Consider the following 22,010-nt stretch of genomic DNA (forward strand, 5'->3'; position numbering starts at 1 on the left):
GAGGGGATACTTGCTGATATAATTGAAAAATGAACTTGCAGAGCTATTGTTAGTAAGAAGAGTGGAGGGTGACCAATGTGCCGCCAATTTTTTAAAAGCATTCCAGAAGGCGATCCTGGAAATTATTGACCGGCGAGACTTATGTCAGGGCCGGGCAAAATGGAAGAGACTATTATAAAGAATAAAATGACAGAACATATACATAAGCGTGGATTAATGAGAGAAAGCCAACATGGATTTAGTCAAGGGAAATCTTGCCCCAACAATCTATTGCATTTCTTTGAAGGGGGTGAATGAACATGTGGATAAAGGTGGACCAGCTGATATTGTGTGTTTGAATTTTCAAAAGGCATTTGACAAAGAACATAAGAATTGCCGCTGCTGGGTCAGACCAGTGGTCCATCGTACCCAGAAGTCCGCTCCCACGGCGGCCCTTAGGTCAAAGGCCAGTGCTCTAAATGAGTCCAGCCTCACCTGCGCATGTTCCAGTTTAGCAGGAACTTGTCCAACTTTGTCTTGAATCCCTGAAGGATGTTTTCCCCTATAAGACTCTGGAAGAGCGTTCCAGTTTTCCACCACTCTCTGGGTGAAGAAGAACTTCCTTATGGTTGGACGGAATCTATCCCCTTTCAGCTTTTGAGGAAATTAGAAAGTCATGGGATGTCCAATTATGGATCAAGAACTGGTTGAAAGACAGAAAACAGAGAGTAGGTTTCAATGGTCAATAGTCTCAATGGAGAAGGGTAAATAGTGGAGGGTTCCCCAGGGTCTGTGCTGGGACAGCTGCTTTATAACATATTTATCAATGATCTAGAGATGGGAATAACTAGTGAGATAGTTAACGGCCCCTTTTTATCAAGCTGTGCTAGAGGTTTTTAGCGCAGGCCGGCACAGTAAATGCTCCAACGCTCATAGAATTCCTATGAGCGCTGGAGTACTTACCTCGCCAGCTCACGCTTAAAACCTCTTGTGCAGTTTAATTAAAGGGGGGGGGCTCAATTTGCTGATGAGACAAAGTTGTTAAATTGCAAGAGGATTGTGAAAAATTGCAAGAGGACCCTGTGAGACTGGAAGACTGGGCGTCAAAAAATAATAATACAGGTTTAAAAACACAAACTATTTTGCCGGTTCCATTTCTCTTGGGACCTGGGCTTGTCACTGTTGGAAACAGGATGCTGGGTAGAGAATGACATGGTGACAATATTCATCACTGTTCCTGTCCCTGCGGATAACCGCGGGAAACCTTCTTCATGTCATTCTTTAAGGAGAGAGGGAAGAATCAGAGTATGAATGGCCACAACCACTGACCTGCAAGCTTTGCTTTGAAGAATGCTGGTGTAGAAGGACCGAGGTTGAAATAGACACTAGAAAATGACATGGGATTATTTCCCGCGGTTATCCGCGGGGACGGGGACGGTGATGAATTTTGTCACCGTGTCATTCTCTAATGCTGGGCTTCAGTATGACAATTCTTATGTTTATTTATTTTAAGCGCTTTCCTGCATCTGTACACAATTGTGAGGTAGAGTGGGGAGGACAATCGTGTACAGATGCAGGAAAGTGCTTGCTTGAGGTTACAGCAGTGAGGCGGGCAACATTCCAGAACGTGACCGCCGGACATAACCGCTGAACACATAAGGCACAAGTTTTCCATAAATACCGAGGGCCTCAAAATAGTACCTGGTGGGCCGCGAGTTTGAGACCACTGATCTAGACGGTTTCCGTATAAAATTAACATTACTAAAATCTGAGTCTTTATGACATTTCTTGCCTACTTCCATCTATTGTCTGTACAACTAGAAATCTTTCCTTACATGAAAGCAAAATACAAATAGCTGTGTTTTCAGTAGTTTGTTAAATTTCAATCTGTCAGCACACAGGCGTAATTGCCCCATCAATGCATTCCACGTTTTAACACCTGCCACACAAAAAGCAGCTGCTCTCGTCTCAGCATATCACACTTTAGTCAAAGTTTCAAGAAACATGGCATTTTCTGAACGCAGTGCTCTACCGGGACAGTATAACATCATTGATTGCTTAAAATACAAAGGTATTGGATAGTAAAACGTTTGATGAACAATCAAGATTACTTTATATTGGAGTCTGTACTTCTGGTAACCAGTGAAACTTCCGAAGGATTGGGGTTATGGGCTCATCTCTTGCAACACTTATAACCAACCATGCTGCTGCATTTTTGATCAGCTGTAATGCACTGTTCCTAGTTTTAGTAATTCCAAGGTACACTGCATTGCAGTAGTCCACTCTGGAGACAGCTATACCCTGAACTACAGTTCTTCAAATCAAAAGGTCTCAGCATTGGTTTTAAACAATGCAGTATATGTAAGAAGCCAAAACAAGCCTGAATAGTTTTGTCAATCTGACACTTCGTCCAGTTTTACCCCTAATACTTTCACCCAATGAATCTACGACCTCTGGCCACATCTCTTCGCCACCCTGTCCCACAAGCATTACTTCAGTTTTTTCCCACGTTCAAACTCAATCATGGGGCATTCATCCAATGCACACCTTTCAACATGCAGGATTCTAATTTATTTCTCAGCTCTTCCTACTAATACTACTCAAGTTTCAAGTTTCAAGTTTATTGATTTTTGATATCCCGATCATAAAACAAATATCTGACCGGTTAACAATAAAAAAAAGAAAAAATTTAAAATAAGAGAGTAAGAACTAGTTATTGGTGTGTTGGAAAAATTAGCGAAAACATATTAGACATATAATAACAAACATGACTGTGAGGAAAAATGGGAAGGAGGGGAAAAGTTACATAAAAGTAGAAGAAATGAGATAGAGGGAAGGGATAGAACATGGAGGACAAGGGTGCATGGTATTAATTATTTCTATAGCGCTACCAGACGCACAAAGTGGGCTGCCATATGAGAGGCAGCTGAAACAAAAGGAAAGTTAGCTATACTTCTGGAGGTAAAGATACCAGTTCAATATGATAAACGGGGGAATGCAAGTCATGTTAATCTTTTTACATAATTAGTTGATTTGCAAACAGCACAGGACATTGTGTTCCAATGCTTTAGGCCTGGTTTATTTTTAAGATCATTAACCTACACTGGCTGCCAGTGGAAGCAAGGGTCATTTTTAAGTTTGCTTGCCTTGGCTTCAAAACCATGACAGGTTCATCCCCCCCCAACCAATTCGAATTCCCCAGGCGCAACAAATTCACGCAGTACCTACTTGTTCGCTTTTCCATCCCTAAAGGGCTGCACCTGCAAGAGATACCTCGACAGAACACTACCGTTCCAAGCAGGCAAATGGAGCAAATGTTTAACCGACTTCATCTCAAACGTTTAGGAAGTCAATCCAAACTGATCTCTTTGACAAATTTCTCTGACCCCACTTCAACCTGATGTACTTCCAAAACACTTCCAGGTAAACCTGACTAAACCCTGTAATGTCGCTGTCTGTATACAGCCTCTTCCCTTGTAAACCCCTTAGAACTGTTTGTGGTATGGCGGTATATAAAAATAAAGTTATTATTATTATTATTATTATATCCTATGGATGCATTGCCACGCATTAGCATTTAGCACAAGCTAAGATGCACTAACGCACCTTAGTAAAAGGACCCCTTAATGTATGCCAATAAATATACATTTTCACAAGATAGCAATCAGTGAACAAGACCACTCTGTGCAAGATGGCAACTGTGTCGTAAGTAACACAAAGCTCTTCCTGTCAAGACCAGTGGTCTATCATGCCCAGCAGTCCCCTGATACGGCGGCCCTCTGGTCAAAGACCGTCACCCTAACTGAGACTAGCCATACCAGCGCACGTTCTTGGTTTTTTTGACTTAGAAACAAAACAAGGAAAAAAAAAGTCTCCTTCCTCCAAAATATCCAGATAATAAAATACCAAGCCAATAGATATGTTGAAGAGATTAGCTAGCACTGCTGTTTAATCTATAGCATCCGTCTAAGGGTGACTGAGAATAATTAACTTCCTGGAAAATGGCTTTTCCTCTATGGTCCGGAAAGTGTGTTGCTTTGCAATAATTCTGCTGGTGCCCTCTTGCTAAGGTCGTCTTGCCGAGTTCATCCAGTTTTCAGAGGTATTATACGTAAATGGAAGGTTTCTAGTACTATTATTGTTTAAAGATGACTTTTGTGTATTATGAGATAATTTCTTCAAGATTTTGTACCAATGCCTTAGTCAAACAGTAAATTAAGGGTGATTAAAAAAAAAAAAAAGAGTTTCTAATGTACACACTAGCACTTCAGATACAAGCCTTGATGATAGAAAAAAGCATTTTATACAAGAATTAAGAAGGGATTTTCATGAATATTAGATTAAGGTAGCACAAGCAGATCTCGTTAAGTGTTAACATTTAGAAACATATTTTGTTGAATAGGCAAAATGTGCTCTGTAATTGAATATATAAAATATCTTTTTATTACAGTGGGGTGGGCTTCAACTCTTCCCATTCTTTTTCTACGCATCTCCTCCTCTCCCTATTGACTAAGGCTCTTTATACCTGCATTGTGAGGTCATAGAGCTTTATGGTTATTGGCTGAGGCTCTTTACGCTTGCACTGTGAGGTCTTAGAGCGTTATGATTATTGGCTGAGGCTCTTAACTCTTGCATTGTGAGGTCATAGAGCTTTAAAGGCCAAATGGCCCATCTAGTCTGCTCAGCCACATCATCTACTATTTCCTCCTCTTCTTAACGTCATTCTGGAGTTTTCCTTCATTTGAAAAAGACTCACCTCCTGAACATTAATACCACAGAGATATTTAATCATCTCTGTCATATCCCTTCTCTCTCGTATTTCTTCCAGAGTATACATATTAAAGCTGAAATTTTCCAAATGGTGCCATCGGCGGCAGCTACCTTATAAGTGGCTTCTGATTGCGTGTCAATCGCACGACAATGCCATTTAGAGAATCGTGCCTCTGGCAAAGGTAAGCGCCGGAAATGTAGGACCAGGGTTTTCAAGGCCGACATTTATGGCGCCTACCTTTGACATGAATTGCGCCTTCATAGGTGTTTTACAGTGCCCAACGCCATGCCGAGAGTGGCATTGGCGTCGTAAAGCGCCTATGGAGGCGCAATTCCGGTGCTGTTTTTTTAGGTGCCGTAAGCGCCTTGACAATCAGTTTAAAACAGCGTTTAAACAGCGTTTTTCACTTAGCATGGGCACCTAAAAAACCTGCACCATTTATAGAATATGGGCCTATGTTGTCTAAGTCTGTGCCCATATTATTTATGACAAAAACCACTAACCAATTTTGTAGCAGCCCTCTGGACCGTTTCCATCCTATTTATATCTTTTTTTAAGGTGGGATCTCCAAAATTGCACACAGTATTCCAAATGGGGCCTCACCAGAGAATTAATTATGCAACAGAATTATCACCTCCCTTTTCTTACTGGCCATTCCTCTCCTTATGCACCCAAGCATGTTCCTGGCTTTGACCGTTGTCTTTTCTACCTGTTTTTCCGCCCTGGAATCATCAGACGCAATCACTTCCAAGCTCGGATCTTCTTTTGTACACAGAAGGATCATGTCTTTTTTTTTTTTCTCCATCACAGCTGTCTCTGGAAAGAAAAAGTGGATACCATGGAAACCTTTTCTGAAGTCAGGCACATATCAAGAAAAAATAGCATAAGCAGAGTGAATTTAATCATAAAGGTGCATAGTAATCAATATGGGCTACTATTAAGATGTGTTATTTTGCCACCAACTCATCTATTTTAGCACAAGTTCTGTTTAATAACACAAAGATCTAGTTACTAATAACTGGGGTTAGCAGTAAATTAACATGTCTTTAATAGTAGCCCTTGTTGATAACTTCCTCCATTAATTAAAGAGAAAAGAAATGTTTCTAGACATCAAAACCACTGCTATGTGTAATTAAAGTGAGTCAAGTACAGTATAGGACAATCAAGCCATTGTGACATCACTGATGAGGTTGGCTCTTATTGGTGGAATGAGGCATTATGACATCACAATACCAGCTCTGGTTATCAGAGGCTGAAACTTTTCTTCTTTTTTTTTAGTTCAACATTTTTATTGAATTTTGTAATCTAATCTAATCTAATAAAGCCCTAAGCGTGCATGTGCACTACCACCTACGTGCTCCCATTTTCCGTGCGCTGTAGGGACCCGCAGGTAGGAGTGCGCATGCGCGTGGCGACGCGGAGCCTGTCAGCCACCGCGGCTCTTGCCGTCTGAAGGATAAAGCCAAGAAGCACGGAGCTGGAAGGGAGAGGAGCTGCTCTCCTCCCCTCCCCCAACAGACTTAAAAACCCCCAGAGCTCGCTTCGGGTCCGGCAAGGGCTGCAGGTCCTGAAACCTTCCGATTCAAGCAGTGTCTGCAGCACTCTACATACGCTGCTTCGGGGCCTTCTACTGCCCTGATTTTCTGGGAAGTAGAAGGCCCTGAAGCAGCGTGTGTACAATGCTGCAAACGCTGCTGGAATCGGAAGGTTTGTCGGGACCGCGGGAAGGGAAGGGGAGGGGCGGTAAGGGACTAAGGGAGCTGGCCAGACCGTGGGATGGGAAAGGGGGGGGTAGGGGAAATTCTGCTGCTGCACAGGGAAGTGGTGTGGGGGGAGAGAATGCTGCTGTGGCTGCTGCACAGGGAAGTGGTGGGAGAGAAATGGTGCTGGATAGGAGGCAGGGAGAGAGACAGATAGATAGAAAGAAAAGAAGAATGACACAGGGGCAGGGAGAGACACAGAAAGACAGATAAACAAAGGGAGCCAGGGAGAGAGACAGACAGCGGGAGGGAGAGAGAGACAGAAATAAAGACACACAGACGTATATTCTAGCACCCGTTAATGTAACGGACTAAAATACTAGTTTTAACATAACGAAGTAATACAAAACATTCTAAGCAAACAAATAAAATCTAAATAAAAGAGGTCTAGCTCTCCAATAACATCATATACAATAAAAATCACCATCAAATAAAAGAGCATAAAGGGTAAAAATAATAAGGTGGTTGAAATAGAGAAATAAAAATCACATCGATGGTCAAGTGACGTTGCTGTGATCCTGCTGTACATACTGATCAAGAAAAGACCAGGGTGAAGGATGTAGGCGTAGACATCAATTGCATATTGTTCGTAGTTTTTTTTTTTTTTTATAAAGGCAAACAGAATTCCACCCAAAAGTGTAGTCCAGTGAGTTCCTGTGAGCATCAGGAGCAGCGCGGAGCATTCAGCGCACCGGCCGGCACTAAAAAAAATGCTTTCACGGGTTTTGTAAAAGGGAGGGAGTTTCACTGGTTTAGTGCTGGTTGTATGCACATACCTGGACATGCTGGTAACTGGACATGGCCCGGAATTGAATATCCAAATGAGAATTGGCTAACACTCTTGTTCTCCTGGGGGGAATGTTTGGTGTAAAAAAAACTTTAAATAATGGACATCAGTATGAGCCCTTCAGATTAAATACGAGGGATTGTTGGCAGTAACTCATTGGTGACCAGCACCAGACATAAGTCCAAATAAGAACTGCCTCATACATCATATTGTCCTGTTTTATATATAATCAAAAAAGAAAGTGTGTACTTTGAATCACTTGCAAACATTCGCACTAGCAGAAAAATTCATCAATCAAAAAAAAATACTAGAAAAAATACTAAGACAAAAAGAATAAACTGACTCCCAAAACGTCATAAAGTGAAAGTGCTAGAATAATAATAATAATTTTATTTTTATATACCGCCAAAGCCATAGTAGTTCGAGGCGGTTTACAACAAGAGGAGCTGGACAGTCAGCGAATGAAAATAACAATGGAGATTTTGGATACAGCGAGAAGAAAAAAATAACAGTGAGGATTTTGGTTACATAAATACACACTGTGGGGAAACAATAAGATGTGAAAGGGGTACAGTAGAGGGTTTAAGGGTCCTTGAAATGCTGAAAGTGCGCCTTAAAAAGCTTAAAGTGCAAGTGCGAATGCTGATGAAAATTTCATGCTGAAACAGTACAATAAACTGTATCCTGCTTCCATGTGTTTCATAAAAAGTCTGAAATATAATAAAAATTTCATAATACTATTAAATAAGGGCTCCTTTTATCAAGGTGCGGTAGGCGGTTAATACGTGGAATACCACGTGTTCAACCGCCTGCCGCGCTAGTCTCTAACGCCTCCATTGATGAGGCATTCGTTTTTTGGATTGCCGCAAGGGGTTAGCGCGTGATGAAATGTCCGACGCGCTAACCCCCGTAGCGCGCCTTGATAAAAGGAGCCCTAAGTGCAAAAACCAATAAAAACAGCTCATATAAAAAACTGATGCACAGTGAAATGGAAAGTTCTAGACTCAATAGATCAAGAAACAAATATTCCCCCCCCCCCCCCCAGGAGAACAAGAGTGTTAGCCAATTCTCATTTGGATTATAGCTCGGACATTCTTGGCAGCAACAGGGTCCGAAGGGTTCATAGCCAGGCATAAAGCCGGCGGTGGCCCAAAAAAATCGCTATCTGCCAACCGCTGAATATTTACCCCTTAGGAAAATCCATAGCAGGCTTAAGCTTCCATTTAAGGCATTTAAAATCCCCCCCCCCCTCTTTTACAAAGGTGTGCTAAGCTTTTTAGCGTACGCTAAACGCTAGCCCGTGCATGTTGTCCTATGGACGCTAAAACGCGTGCGCACCTTTGTAAAGAGGGCCCTAATGTTACAGTGCCTTATTTTAAAAAATAAAATAAAATAAATAAAGGCACCTGTACTCTGAATATTGGCTTCTAACTTTTGCATCTTATTTCTGAAGCTCTCCAGGGGCTTCTCAGCCTTCTTTCACATTTCTGGTGCACTCTGTTTTCTACCTGATCACACCCCCCCCCACCTTTTGTTTGTGTGGCGGTTTTGGTTGTTTTTTTTTTTTTCCAGTATAAACGGTTCATAGACAACGGCGCGAAAGACAAAGGCGCGCGCCGACAACTGAGCGCAAGACGGAGGCGCGCCGAAGAAAATTACAGTTTTTAGGGGCTCCGACAGGGGGTTTTGTTGGGGAACCCCCCCCACTTTACTTAATAGACATCGCGCCGGCATTATGGGGGGTTTGGGGGGTTGTAACCTTCCACATTTTACTGTAAACTTAACTTTTCCCCTAAAAACAGGGAAAAAGTTAAGTTTTCAGTAAAATGTGGGGGGTTACAACCCCCCATGCCCCCCACAACGTGGCGCGATGTCTATTAAGTAAAGTGGGGGTTACAACCCCCCACGCCCCCCACAACACCCCCCCCCCCCGTCAGAGCCCTAAAAACAGTAATTTTGAGCAGCGCGCACCTCCGCGCTGCGCTCAATTGTCTGGGCGCGCCTTTGACACCGTATAAACTTACCCTCATCAGAACAGATCTGAACAGTAGATTTTACCATCTTGGGAAAAAAAAAAACAACCCCATGAAGAACAGCATGAGTTATCTTTCCTTCTCTTCAGGACTCAGACAGATAAGCTGTTTTTCTTACAGAATTTGTAGTCCGTGGATACTGCGAGCTGTAAATGTTTGGGTAAGGGAAAAAAAAAAAGATCACCATGTCACGAACCAGCAAATCTTAGATGCAATTCAGATCCTATTTCCTTTGAAGCATTTCGCTTTTGCAAATGGCAGTCTGTTGACTAATTATGCCCTAGAAGTATTACAGTAAATAATTTATAGGACATTTTCTGCATATAGTCAGCACGGCCAAGTTTTCTGTCTTGTTAATTCTTCATGTCCTTTCTGTAAACATATGCTGAGCGCTGGGCACTGACATACTGGACCCTTTCTGCTAGACTTCTAGTTACACCATTCTCTTGTGAATTGTAAAATGGCACATAACATATTCACAGTTGCAACATTAACTAAAAGTGGACGTGACAGCTCTCGGTGCCATTAAACATGAAACAAAATGTAAAGCCCATACAATATGGGCTGCAGAGGCTCTGGACCCCCTTGGCCACAAACCTCCTCTCCAATATTATTATAGGCCTTCATTGAGAGCAGATCCAACATAAGTCAAGAGCCTCAGCAGGGAGTCACTGAAGCTCTCTGAAGAGATTTTGCCATCTGGTTCCCTCTGGGGAAAGGAGGATAAGGAGTAACCTAAGAAGTGCTTCTGGGAGAAAGTCTTCCCTCTACAAGTAAGACTTGGTCCTGCCTACCTGCTCTCAACCTTGCATAGGGTTACCAGATTTCATGGCCCTGCCCCATTCTGCCTCCAGTCCCGCCCTATTCCACCTCTAGCCCCACCCCACTCTGCCTCTAGTCCCGCCCCCATAAAGCCTCATCTTTGTTTTCTGACCTCCAGGCCATATCTGGGGTTTCCTCCAAGCATGTGTGGATGCACATGCTCAGAGGACCTCCAGAAGGGAATGGGAGGTCGGGGCTTTCCAAAACTCAGACAAACTACCGGGTTTTGGAGAGTCACTCTGATTCCTCCACTGGCTACCTCCGGTCACTTCACCAGTCAGTCAAATATACTCTACCAGTATGCTGGTCCCTCCATAGACCCTCTGGTCACTGGTCACTCCCTGAGGACTCTCCCGGTCCCTCAGGTACTCTCACTGAGACTCTTTCAGTCCCTCAAACACTCTCACTGAAAACTCTCCCAGTCACTTAATCTTCACTCTCTGAGGACTTCTCTGGTCACTCAGCCTTTACTCTCTGAGGTCTCTCCCAATTGCTCGGTCTCTCTCCACCAGGCCCTCTGCTGGTTGTCAGATCCTCTCTCTGGTCAGGCTTACCAAGGGTTTGGAGCTCTTGTTCTTTTCAGCACCTTTTTCCACTCAGGGTGAGTGGACAGCTCCCAGGAACTTATTTGCAAATGAGCTCCATTACCACTGCTAAGGCTCCCTCTGCTGACCAGTGACAGGATCCTCACCCTGTCACACTAACTCCGCCCCTAAAGATGTCTATTTAGGCGTGCAGCATCACTAACTGTTGCTAGACACCCGGGTGCTAGTTGCCAGTCCCGGAGGGGCCTAGCGATGCCTAAGGTTTTTTAAATTTTTAATTGTTTCTTAATCGGCTTGTAATGGCACAATCAATTATTATGCCACTTAAAGCCAATTAAAACAATTAAGTTAGGCACTAAAAGGCTCAATCTAGATGCCCGCCAGCACCTAACTTTAGATGGCCCGTATCAGAATTTCCCTCGTAGCATGTACTAATGATTAACACATGCTAAATGCTACGAAGCCCATTTTATTTGAGCTAGCTATTTTTGCTTATTTTTATCACATACAGTACTCCCCCAATATTCCCGGGGGTTCCGTTCCAGAAACCCCCGCGAATATTGAAAAACCACGAATACGGTTTTTTTTTGCCTGGGGAGGCAGGAGAAGGCAGCTGGAGTGTCGGCGACTGAAGGAAATCACTCGCGGTGTGCTAAACTAAACTAAACCTTAAATTTATATACTGCGTCCTCACCATAAAGATAGAGCTCCGATCGCCTCTTCCTGTACTAAAGTCAGGCTACACCAATCAGGAGCTGCTTTGACACGCAGCTCCTGATTGGTGTAGCCTGACTTTAGTACAGAAAGAGGCAGTAGGAGAATATCGTGAATGAGTGAAACCGCGAATTTGCGGGGGAACACTGTATTCCTATTATTATGTTCTATTTATTTTTTAGCCATTGTATATTATTCTGCAAATTACTTAGAGGCGCAATGATAGACATTCATTTTATGTTCATTTTACTTCATGGAAGTATGTAGCTTTATATGAACCCCAGTTCAAAAGTTCCTTGCATTCTCTCAGCCTTACGTAAAATCAATTCTTAATTAACCTTTTCTTCTAACAAAAAAACAGGCAAAGTACCCTTGGTATTAAAGTCTAGGGGTGAAATGCTCCATCCATCTCCGTTTAAGAAAAATGTGCTTGAGCGTAAATGGAAATAAATAAATAAATAAAGCTTTAAAAAACACAAACATTTCCATTTCTCTTGGGAGAAGAGCTGATACATACATCCACTGTGCAGTAACTCTGCAAATCGGAGAAAACCATTTTGTCCAATGTTCAATTAGCACTTTTTTCCCCCAAGAATTTCTCAAAGAAAGTCAGTTCTATTGATTTAGCCCTATACATGTTTTACTGCCACCCAAGGCATGATTCAAACTGAGTTTGTATGTTCTCCCTGCTAAAAACCATTTTAATTCTGGATCTGGTCAAATCTGCCCTCTCTAGTCTATAAATCCTCTCTATGGAAAGATATATTCAACCTTTCTGACTCAAAGCTTTGAATCAAGCCACTAGTCTAAATATCCTTTGGAAATTTTGCTTATTTGATTCTCATGGATGCTAGGGACAGGCTTGCATATATTTTATTTCTTCCTGGCTATAATTACTTGCCTTTTTTCCAAGGTGGCAGGCAATTTCTTTTCTGCCTAAGTGGATTTACAATCTAAGGGCCCCGTTTACAAATCTGCAGTATGCACTACAGCACACTTACTGCAGCGGAAAATGACTTGCTATAGGGCATGCTGAGGCATCCCTTGGTCTTTTCGGGATGTTTGTGGAGTGGGCATGTTCTGCGCTAGTTGGTTAGTATCTTGACGTCGGAATGGGGAAAATTCATCTAGGGATGTTCCAGTGTGGCTGCGATGAAAAAGCCACGGTAAATCGTCCCTTTCCAATTCCAGGCTGGGGCTTAACTTGCTGATCTTGGTAGGGGGTCAGGAGATGAGGCTCCGCATCCTTCCTCCCTGGTTGGATAGGCAGGAAATTTAGAAAGATCCACTTAACCAGGCTTCCAATCCCATCTGTCATGGCAGCTTCTCCCTCCAGGGCCCAAGCCAGCCACCGCAGAGGTGCTGAATTGCAAACAGAGAGGAGAGGCGGAGGGTATAATATATATTTTTTTTTTTTGGGGGGGGGGCAAATGCATAAGCTATGGGGGTGTTGGGGGGCATCACCCAACCATGCTGAAATTGGATAATTCATCACGACCAGCTCATCACACTGAAACGGCCACACTGAATTGTCTTAGACCCAAGCACGTTGCTGTACCCTAACCGATTAGTACTAGTTTAGCATATGATTCTCTATCAACTCTACAATAGGTAGCAGTAGGGGCTGACGCACTAACGGAAAAATTGACACCTAGCCAATAATAGGAAAAAAAAGAAAAATCAACCATTTTCCCCCAGTGCTACAAATGGTCTTAGAGCATGGAAATTACCAGTCTAAGGGTACTCTAAGGTCTCTTTTTACTGTTCTTTTGGTATGTGAGCCACCAGAATTTTAGCTGAGGTAATAGAAGGTAAAGTAGGCGTATCAGTCAAGATACAAGATTTGAACTCTGATATCTCTGGTTCTCAGTCGGCCGCTCTAACCATTAGGCTACTCCTCCGCTTATTTCCTATGAGTTACACAGTTGGTATGGTGTCATTGTGATGGCTTCTTCATCTAATAAGCCTCCTACTGTCACTTTATTCTGAGGCCTTTTCGCCCATCCAACAGTATTACATGAGCATTGGCGATATTAGCGCATGGCCATTAATACACAAAGTAGAAAAAGGTCATTTTTTTACTGATGCAGCAATAGTGACATTAGCATATAGGAAAAAACCCACACAAGGGCAGGCTAAAGCCAAGTTTTGTCATACCTTAGTTGAAGGGTCCCTAGGTCTGTCAGAAGAGAAAGATCATTGGAAAAGGACATCATGTTTGGGAAGATCGAAGGAACCAGGCGAAGAGGGCGATCTGCAATCAGATGGCTGAACACGTTGAAAACAACCATGGGGATGACACTGGAGGACCTTTCCGGACTAGCACAAAACCTATTTCTTTATAGATCTGCAATTCATCAAGTCGCTAGAACTCTAGCATGAGCCGATGGGAGAGATCACTGGAGAAGGACATCATGTTTGGGAAGATTGAAGGAACTGGGCTGAAGAGGGCGACCTGCAATCAGATGCCTGGGCACTTGGAAAACAACCATGGAGATGACGCTGGAGGACCTTTCCGGACTAGCACAAAACCTGTTTCTTTTTAGATCTGCTAGAACTCAAGCATGTGTCGATGGGAGAGATCACTGGAGAAGGACATCATGTTTGGGAAGATTGAAGGAACCAGGCGAATTGGGTGACCTGCGACCAGATGACTGGACACATTGAAAACAACCATGGGGATGACACTGGAGGACCTTTCCGGACTAGCACAAAACCGATTTCTTTTTAGATCTGCAATTCATCAAGTCACTAGAACTCGAGCACGAGCCGATGGGAGAGATCACTGGAGAAGGACATCATGTTTGGGAAGATTGAAGGAACCAGGCAAAGTGGGTGACCTGCAACCAGATGACTGGACACATTGAAAACAACCATGGGGTGACACTGGAGGACCTTTCCGGACTAGCACAAAACCGATTTCTGTTTAGATCTGCTAGAACTCAAGCACGAGTCGATGGGAGAGATCACTGGAGAAGGACATCATGTTTGGGAAGATTGAAGGAACCAGGCGAAGCGGGTGACCTGCAACCAGATGACTGGACACATTGAAAACAACCATGGGGTGACACTGGAGGACCTTTCCGGACTAGCACAAAACCGATTTCTTTTTAGATCTGCTAGAATTCAAGCACGAGTCGATGGGAGAGATCACTGGAGAAGGACATCATGTTTAGGAAGATCAAAGGAACCAGGCGAAGAGGGCGACCTGCAATCAGATGGCTGAACACGTTGAAAACAACCATGGGGATGACGCTGGAGGACCTCACCAGAGTAACACAAAACTGATTTATTTTTACATCTGCAATTCATCAAGTTGCTAGGACTCGAACACGAGCCAATGGCATCTAACTAACTACATTTTTAAGCTGCTAAGATTGCCACAAAGTTTGCCACTAAGACCTGGAGGGTAGAATGAGCTGGGCATTTATTAAATATGTAGGGACATTTTAATAATAAATATTTTAAACAATAAATATCCCATTCTGGGACCTTTATTTCAAGATCATGTGTATGTTGTTTGAGACGTCTCCCTTGCCTTTTTTTTCTCTGTTTGCTGCTTTGATTAAATATGACATCTTGTTTGCTTCTCTATGAAGCGGCATAGATAACCAAATATGAAGAAACAAAGCCTGGCTTGGATAAGGAGCTATATACTACAAGTAACCATGGTTCTAGTAATGGCAGTTGTGGTATGGACAGGAATATTGCTGTATTTGATTATCACCATAGCATCTAAATGAATAGTTCTTTGCAGCAGAGAAATTCACTTCAACGAACCTTCTGAGCGCATGGAGGAAAAGAAATTCCTAGCGACCTTCCACTGAAAAGGATGCTTTTAAGGTTCTGTGCTGTGTGCAGATCTGTTCTCTAGGCAGATTTTCTTAGTTTACTTATTATAATTATGTTTTAGTAGCAGATGGTCTTTGAAGTTTAAGCAGGAAGAATATAGCTTAATTTCATAAACCATTTTCCCTGATCATTAACAATATGAAAAATGAATTAAAAGTACTGAGACGACCTAGCGTAGACGTCCTACAACAGATACAATATACGAGTAATTATACATGCTTAAATTTACAGACCTCTATGATTGGTTGGTATTGATTCTCATACCACTTCACCTTGATGCTTGTGTAACCCTCATTGCATGTTGTACTATAATGGCAGCTATAAATCGCTCTATAATCATTGGCAGCTGTTGAGTGAAAATTAGGCGGTGCGATAAACATGATCGTCATTGCTCCTTCACTTCAATTCTTCCCCCTCCTGCTACTCTATGTCCCTAGCTACCTTCCTTACTGCAAGGCCCTCTCCCAGGGTTGACTCTTCCATCTCCTCCCCCTCCCCCCCCATATCCTACTAGTCTTGTGGAAAAGACGTTGACATCCTTAGCTCGGTGTCTTACAGCAGTCAAAAAGCAAAGAGAAATTTAAGATTTGGGTGGGATAAAGGTAGTGTGATTGCAGTGGTAGACCACTTTAAAAGTAATAAATAGAATAAAACAAACCAAAAGAAGGGGGGGAGGGAATAAGATAATACCTTTTGGACTGGATTCTATAAATAATGCCATTGTCGACATCGTAAAGGGCCTCCATAGATGGAAAAATGACTGTCATGTTGGAGGTGCCCTTAAGCATTTTTTAATTGGTTTTAAATGACATGGTCAATCATCGTGCTGTTTATCACCAATTAAAACAATTAAGTTAGGCAGCAATAGGTTGCTTACCGCTACCTAACTTACCCCACTCCCTTTTACAAAACCGTAGCGTGGTTTTTAGCGCCGGCCAGGCCGGTAACAGCTCCGACGCTCATAGGAATCCTATGAGCATCAGAGCTGTGACTGCCGTTGCCGGCACTCAAAACCACATTACGGTTTTGTAAAAGGAAGGTGGGGGTTTAGAGCACTATTACTTAAATCAGAGCCTTTTGGACTCACTTAATACATTTCACTAGCTTTCAAAGGCCGGAACCTTCTCTCTCAGGTCAAGATAATATGAGCAAAAAATCAAATGACAAATTTATTAGAGAAAAATAAACCCCTCGTTTTACAAAGCCGCAGAAGCGGCTGCCGTGTGGCAAATACTCCGATGCCCATTAAATGCCCATTAAATGGTACAAAATGCAGCGGTTAGGTTACTTTGTGGACTGAAGAAGTTTGATCACGTGACACCTTCCTATCGACTTCTGCACTGGCTGCCGATGGAGGCACCTGTGAAATTCATCAAGTCATGGTTGTTTTTGCTTCAAGGTACACTACGGCTTAGCCCCCAAATATATAAGAGACCTTTTCTCCTTCACAGCCAACAGATTCAGGAGAACCTCACATCCGCACTTTGTTTCTCCACCGGTTAGAGGCTGTAAATTTAAAAGTCATCACCATCTTCTCTCACATCAAGCAGCATTATGGGGTAAAGACCTGGAACAACTGCTCGTGCCTACTACTTATAGGGAATTCAGGAAACGCCTAAAAACACATCTGTTCCTGAAGTACTTAGGTACCTGACCTAGACAATCTTAGTCCTCAACAAATGATCTTTAGAACTGTTATGCACTAACTCTGAACCTTGTTTATTTCACTCGATCTGTAATACCTTATAATCATTGTGAACCGCATAGAACCTCACAGTCCTGCGGTATATCTAATCTAATCTAATCTAATCTAAACCTTAAGTTTATATACCGCATCGTCTCCATGAGAATGGAGCTCGACACGGTTTACAAGAACTTAAAATAGTGGGTAGAGAAGAAGAAAAAGGATTACATGAACTTATGTGTAGAAGGGGGGAGAGAAAGGGGGGAAGGATAGAGCTACAATTTGCTGAAAAGCCAGGTTTTCAGTTGTTTGCGGAATAACTGAAGGGAGCTCAGGTTCCGCAGCGGGGTGGTGAGGTCGTTCCAAAGACCTGTGATTTTGAAGAGAAGGGATTTTCCCAGTTTGCCTGAATAGTATAATATATAATATATAAACTGTTATTATTATTATTAATTCCCTATAGGCATTGGAGCGATTACCGCAGAAGCAGCCGTTACCGTGACCGTCTCAGAGGGAAAATAGGGGGAGATGGATGGGTGACAAAGAAATATAACTTTCGAGTTCAAGTTTCAAGTTTTGTTAAAATTTGATAGATCACCCCAGGGCCGAAGCCGTCTAAGCGTCTTACAATCAAAGTAATAATTAATTAAAATTTAAATAAAAAAATATTTGATAGATAAAACTTCATTCGTTAAAGGATAATAAGAAAATTAAATAAATTATCTTGCTAATCCACAGGGTCTCCGTGCCTAGAACAGGGTGTATCTTAAAAGGAGATTAATTCAATATATTAATTATAGAATGCATCTCTGAATAAGTAAGTTTTGAAGTTTGTTCAGAGTTCTAAGTATGACGGTTTTAATCTAATATCCAGCGGTAATGAATTCCACAGTGTGAGTCCTATAATGCTGAATAACTTGAGCTCATGGAATCATAATAAATCTGATGTTTATAATGAGGTTGGAAACCAAATCTTTGTCGGTGTCAAAGTAGTTCATCTTAACATAAGAACATAAGAAATGCCTGCACCGGATCAGACCTGGGGTCCATCTAGTCCGGCGATCCGCACACGCGGAGGCTCAGCCAGACACACCCTGGCGAATACAATGGTCACTCGTATCCCTCAATGTCTTCTGCAAGAAGATGTGCATCCAATTTTCCCTTAAATCCTAGAATGGTGGTTTCCTCCACCAGCTCTTTCGGGAGAGAGTTCCAGGCGTTCACTACTCGCTGTGTGAAGCAGAACTTTCTGACGTTTGTCCTGGCCGTGTCCCCTCTCAGCTTCAGTCCATGACCTCTGGTCCGAGACTGGGCTACATTTGCCAATGTGAATAACGCTGTTTCTTGCTCACCATCCTTTCCCCCTGCTGGTGAGTGAGCTTGCTCCATTATGTCGATCCCTTTTAGCAATTTAAAAGTCTCTATCAGATCCCCTCTCAGTCTTCTTTTCTCAAGGGTGAATAGTCCCAGTTTTCTGAGGCGATCTTTGTAGCTCAAGTTCTCCATACCTTTTACTAGCTTCGTCGCTCTCCTCTGCACCCTCTCCAGTAGTGTTATATCCTTCTTCAGGTATGGAGACCAGTTAACTTCATAGATCTTAAGTTCCTAGATTGTTTTAAAAATTTCTTCTTACTATTCTGGTCATAAACATTACTGATGTAGTGCTGTTCTTCCCCCCCCCCCCCAAAAAAAAAAAAAAAACAACAACAACCAAAACCCAAAAACCAAACAAAAACCAACACTCATCCACAAAGGTGTCACCTTGGTTTGTCTCATGGGCAATGTTTCCAAATAGGTTATTTTTGCACATTAAGAGAGGAAGTTATCAACTTAGGCTACCCTTACGATGGGTTATTTTACCACAGGGTCTCATTGCACAAAATCACTTTGGCTTACATACATGTACAAAGGGGTGCCGAAAAGTTCTCAGCCCAACCAAGACGAGAACGACATGGATACGGTTCAATCAATATCTGAAACAATGTCAAAACACTAGGAGCTCCTTTTACTAAGATGTGCCTGTGCTTAGCGCACGCTACAATGCCGTGCACGCTAGACGCTAATGCCTCCATAGAGACTGCATTAGTATTTTTCATTTAGCACATGGTTTGCACGCGCTAATCTTCAGCGCGCGCTAAAAACGATAGCGCACCTTAGTAAAAGGAGCCCTAAATTTTGTTTCTGCAAATTGGCACTTGACGAAATAACGCTCAGCTACAGTGGCAAAATAACGCTCAGAATTTAGGAAGCTGGTTGGTTGGGTTGAGAACTTTTCAGCACCCCCTTGTATGTAATAAAAGTGAGCCAAGTATAGGACAATCAAACCATTGCGACATCACTGATGAGGTTGGCTCTTATTGGTGGAATGAGGCATTATGACATCACAATCTCAGCTCTGGTTACCAGACACTGAAACTCTTCACGCTACGACCAAGAAGAGAATGACGTGGATATGGTTCAATCAATCATCTGAAACAATGCCAAAACATATTATTATGATTCTGCAAATTGGCACTTAACGAAATAAGATAATGCTCTTTTCAGCTACAGTGGCAAAATAACGCTCAGAATTTTGGAAGTTGGTTGATTGGGCTGAGAACTTTTCAACACCCCCTTGTATGTAATAAAAGTGAGCCAAGTATAGGACAATCAAGCCATTGTGACATCACTGATGAGGTTGGCTCTTATTGGTGGAATGAGGCATTATGACAATCTCAGCTCTGGTTACCAGACACTGAAACTCTTCACGCTATGAGGGGGAAGTGAAAAGTTCTCAGCTCAACCAAGAAGAAAATGACGTGAATATGGTTCAATCAATCATCTGAAACAATGTCAAAACATATTATTATGATTCTGCAAATTGGCACTTAATGAAATAAGATAATACTCTACAGTGGCAAAATAATGCTCAGCAAACAGCATCTAAGCTGTACAGTGTTCCCCCACGCATTTGCGGTTCACGAAGCGTAGACTCGCTCATTCGCGGTCTGCTCCGACCACCTCTTCCTGTAGTAAAGTCGGGCTACACCAATCGGGAGCTGCGTATCAAAGCAGCTCCTGATAGGTGTAGCCCGACTTTACTACAGGAAGAGGCGTTAGGAGCAGACCGTGATTGATTTTCTTCGCCCACCGGCGCTCCAGCTGCCTTCTCCTGCCTCCCCTGCCTTTTGACAGGCGAAAAAACCGCATTTGCGGTTTTTTTGAAATTCGCGGGGGTTCCTGGAACGGAACCCCCGTGAATTTCAGGGGAGTACTGTAGTCTAGATCAGTGGTTCCCAACCTTGTCCTGGAGGACCACCAGGCCAGTCAGGTTTTCGGGATAGCCCTAATGAATATGCATGAGAGAGATCTGCATATAATGGAAGTACCAGGCATGCAAATCTGCTCCATGCATATTCACCAGGTCAGTCCCCTTTTGTTTTTATTCCACCCCCCCTTTACAATATCACAAAAGCAATTTTTAGCACAGGCCGGCAAGCTGAATGCTCTGCACTGTTTCCGACGCATCGGGAGCAGCGCAGAGCGTTCAGCGCACTGGCTTGTGTTAAAAACCGATTTCATGGTTTTGTAAAAGGGGGGGGGGATTATTATTATGGTTATTTGAGTTTTTAAGGTTGGGTATTGAAACTTCAGGATTTTTCTATCTTTTTCCCTATATATTTGTTCTTCTTGTAACCATGGTGGCATGGATATATTTCATTCCACTCTTTTTCTTCTAATTCGTTCTGCAAAGTTTTCTAGGACTTACAGTCTTATTGCTGCAATCGAAAAAGTGCAACCACAAATCAGCATGGCTCGTAATGGCAATATAAAAAAAGAAAATTCAGGGTTAGAACAAAATACCGTACTTTGATGCCGATGTAGACAGAATCCTTTGCCCGCCTTGTTGTATCTTTGTGACCATTTCTTCTAAAAAGCCTGTGAATTCTGTCTCCCCACTCTCCTGGCCCTTCTTCTCGTTCTGAATTACTACACCTTCCTATCAGTCTCGAGGACATCTCATCAATCCAGCTGCCACTGAATTGGACAACAAGGCAGTGAGAGATTGGCAGCAGAATCACCCACCACCTCACATCTCTTCTCCCCTTCCTAGAAAGAGCAAGCAACAGCACATTTGTGGCATACATGTGATAAAAAATGGACTTTTATTGAAATTTTGAGCAGCGTCTCCACTGCCTCTAGCCCTTGTGAAATAAATCATTAGTGGGAAATCATCCATCAACCAACTTGTTTAATTTCTTTTTACTCTCCCTTCTTAATGAGTACTTTGTCCTGGAGGATTTTCTCATAAGGCTCTATAACCTCACAATATTTATTCTGTTATTAGAAGTGGGAAAAAAGCGTGTGGATCAGGATCATGGAATTCTTCCAATTCACATGCATGCATGCACACGTGTGTAATGGTGCAATTTCCATTTACCAGTACAAACCAATGGAAATTGCATGAATAATTAGTCTGTTAATGATTCTATGGTACTGTATTTTTACTTTGTATATAAATTGTAATCTGCATAGGTTGTTAAGCGGACTAGAAATTTTTTAAATAAATAAAATTATTTGGATTTATTTCCAGATGTTTTGGGGCCAGGGTGACCTTATAATAGAGGTCAAATACATACTGCATGATTAAACTGTTCAAAAACTTAGAAATCCAAAGTAACTGCTTTGACCCTTATTGATAAGGCGGTATATCAGTAAGGCGGTATATTACTGTACACTGTAAAAGGACTTTGTTTTGGATGTTGAACTGGAAAAAGAATTGGAGCTTTTGAGTAAATGGAAGGAGATTTATTAGGCTAATAACTACACATAAGGTCATGAAGGGCTTGTGGAATAAGGTGAAGAGAGAGATGAAAGAGGCTTTCATGGAGTGGTAATTTTCTGAAAAAGAAGAAGAAAAAAAAGGAAAAAGTTCAGGAACAGAGGCAGCCTCCATCTTTTTATTCTAGCTGTAGTAGGGTAAAACAATGGTGGTTCAGACACATGTCCTCGGAGGACCTCCAGCTATTCAGATTTCCAGGTTATCCACAATCTACGTTAATGAGATAGAAGTTTGCATACAA

Source organism: Geotrypetes seraphini, chromosome 19 (genome assembly GCF_902459505.1).
Source record: "Geotrypetes seraphini chromosome 19, aGeoSer1.1, whole genome shotgun sequence".
Taxonomy (NCBI): Eukaryota; Metazoa; Chordata; class Amphibia; order Gymnophiona; family Dermophiidae; genus Geotrypetes; species Geotrypetes seraphini.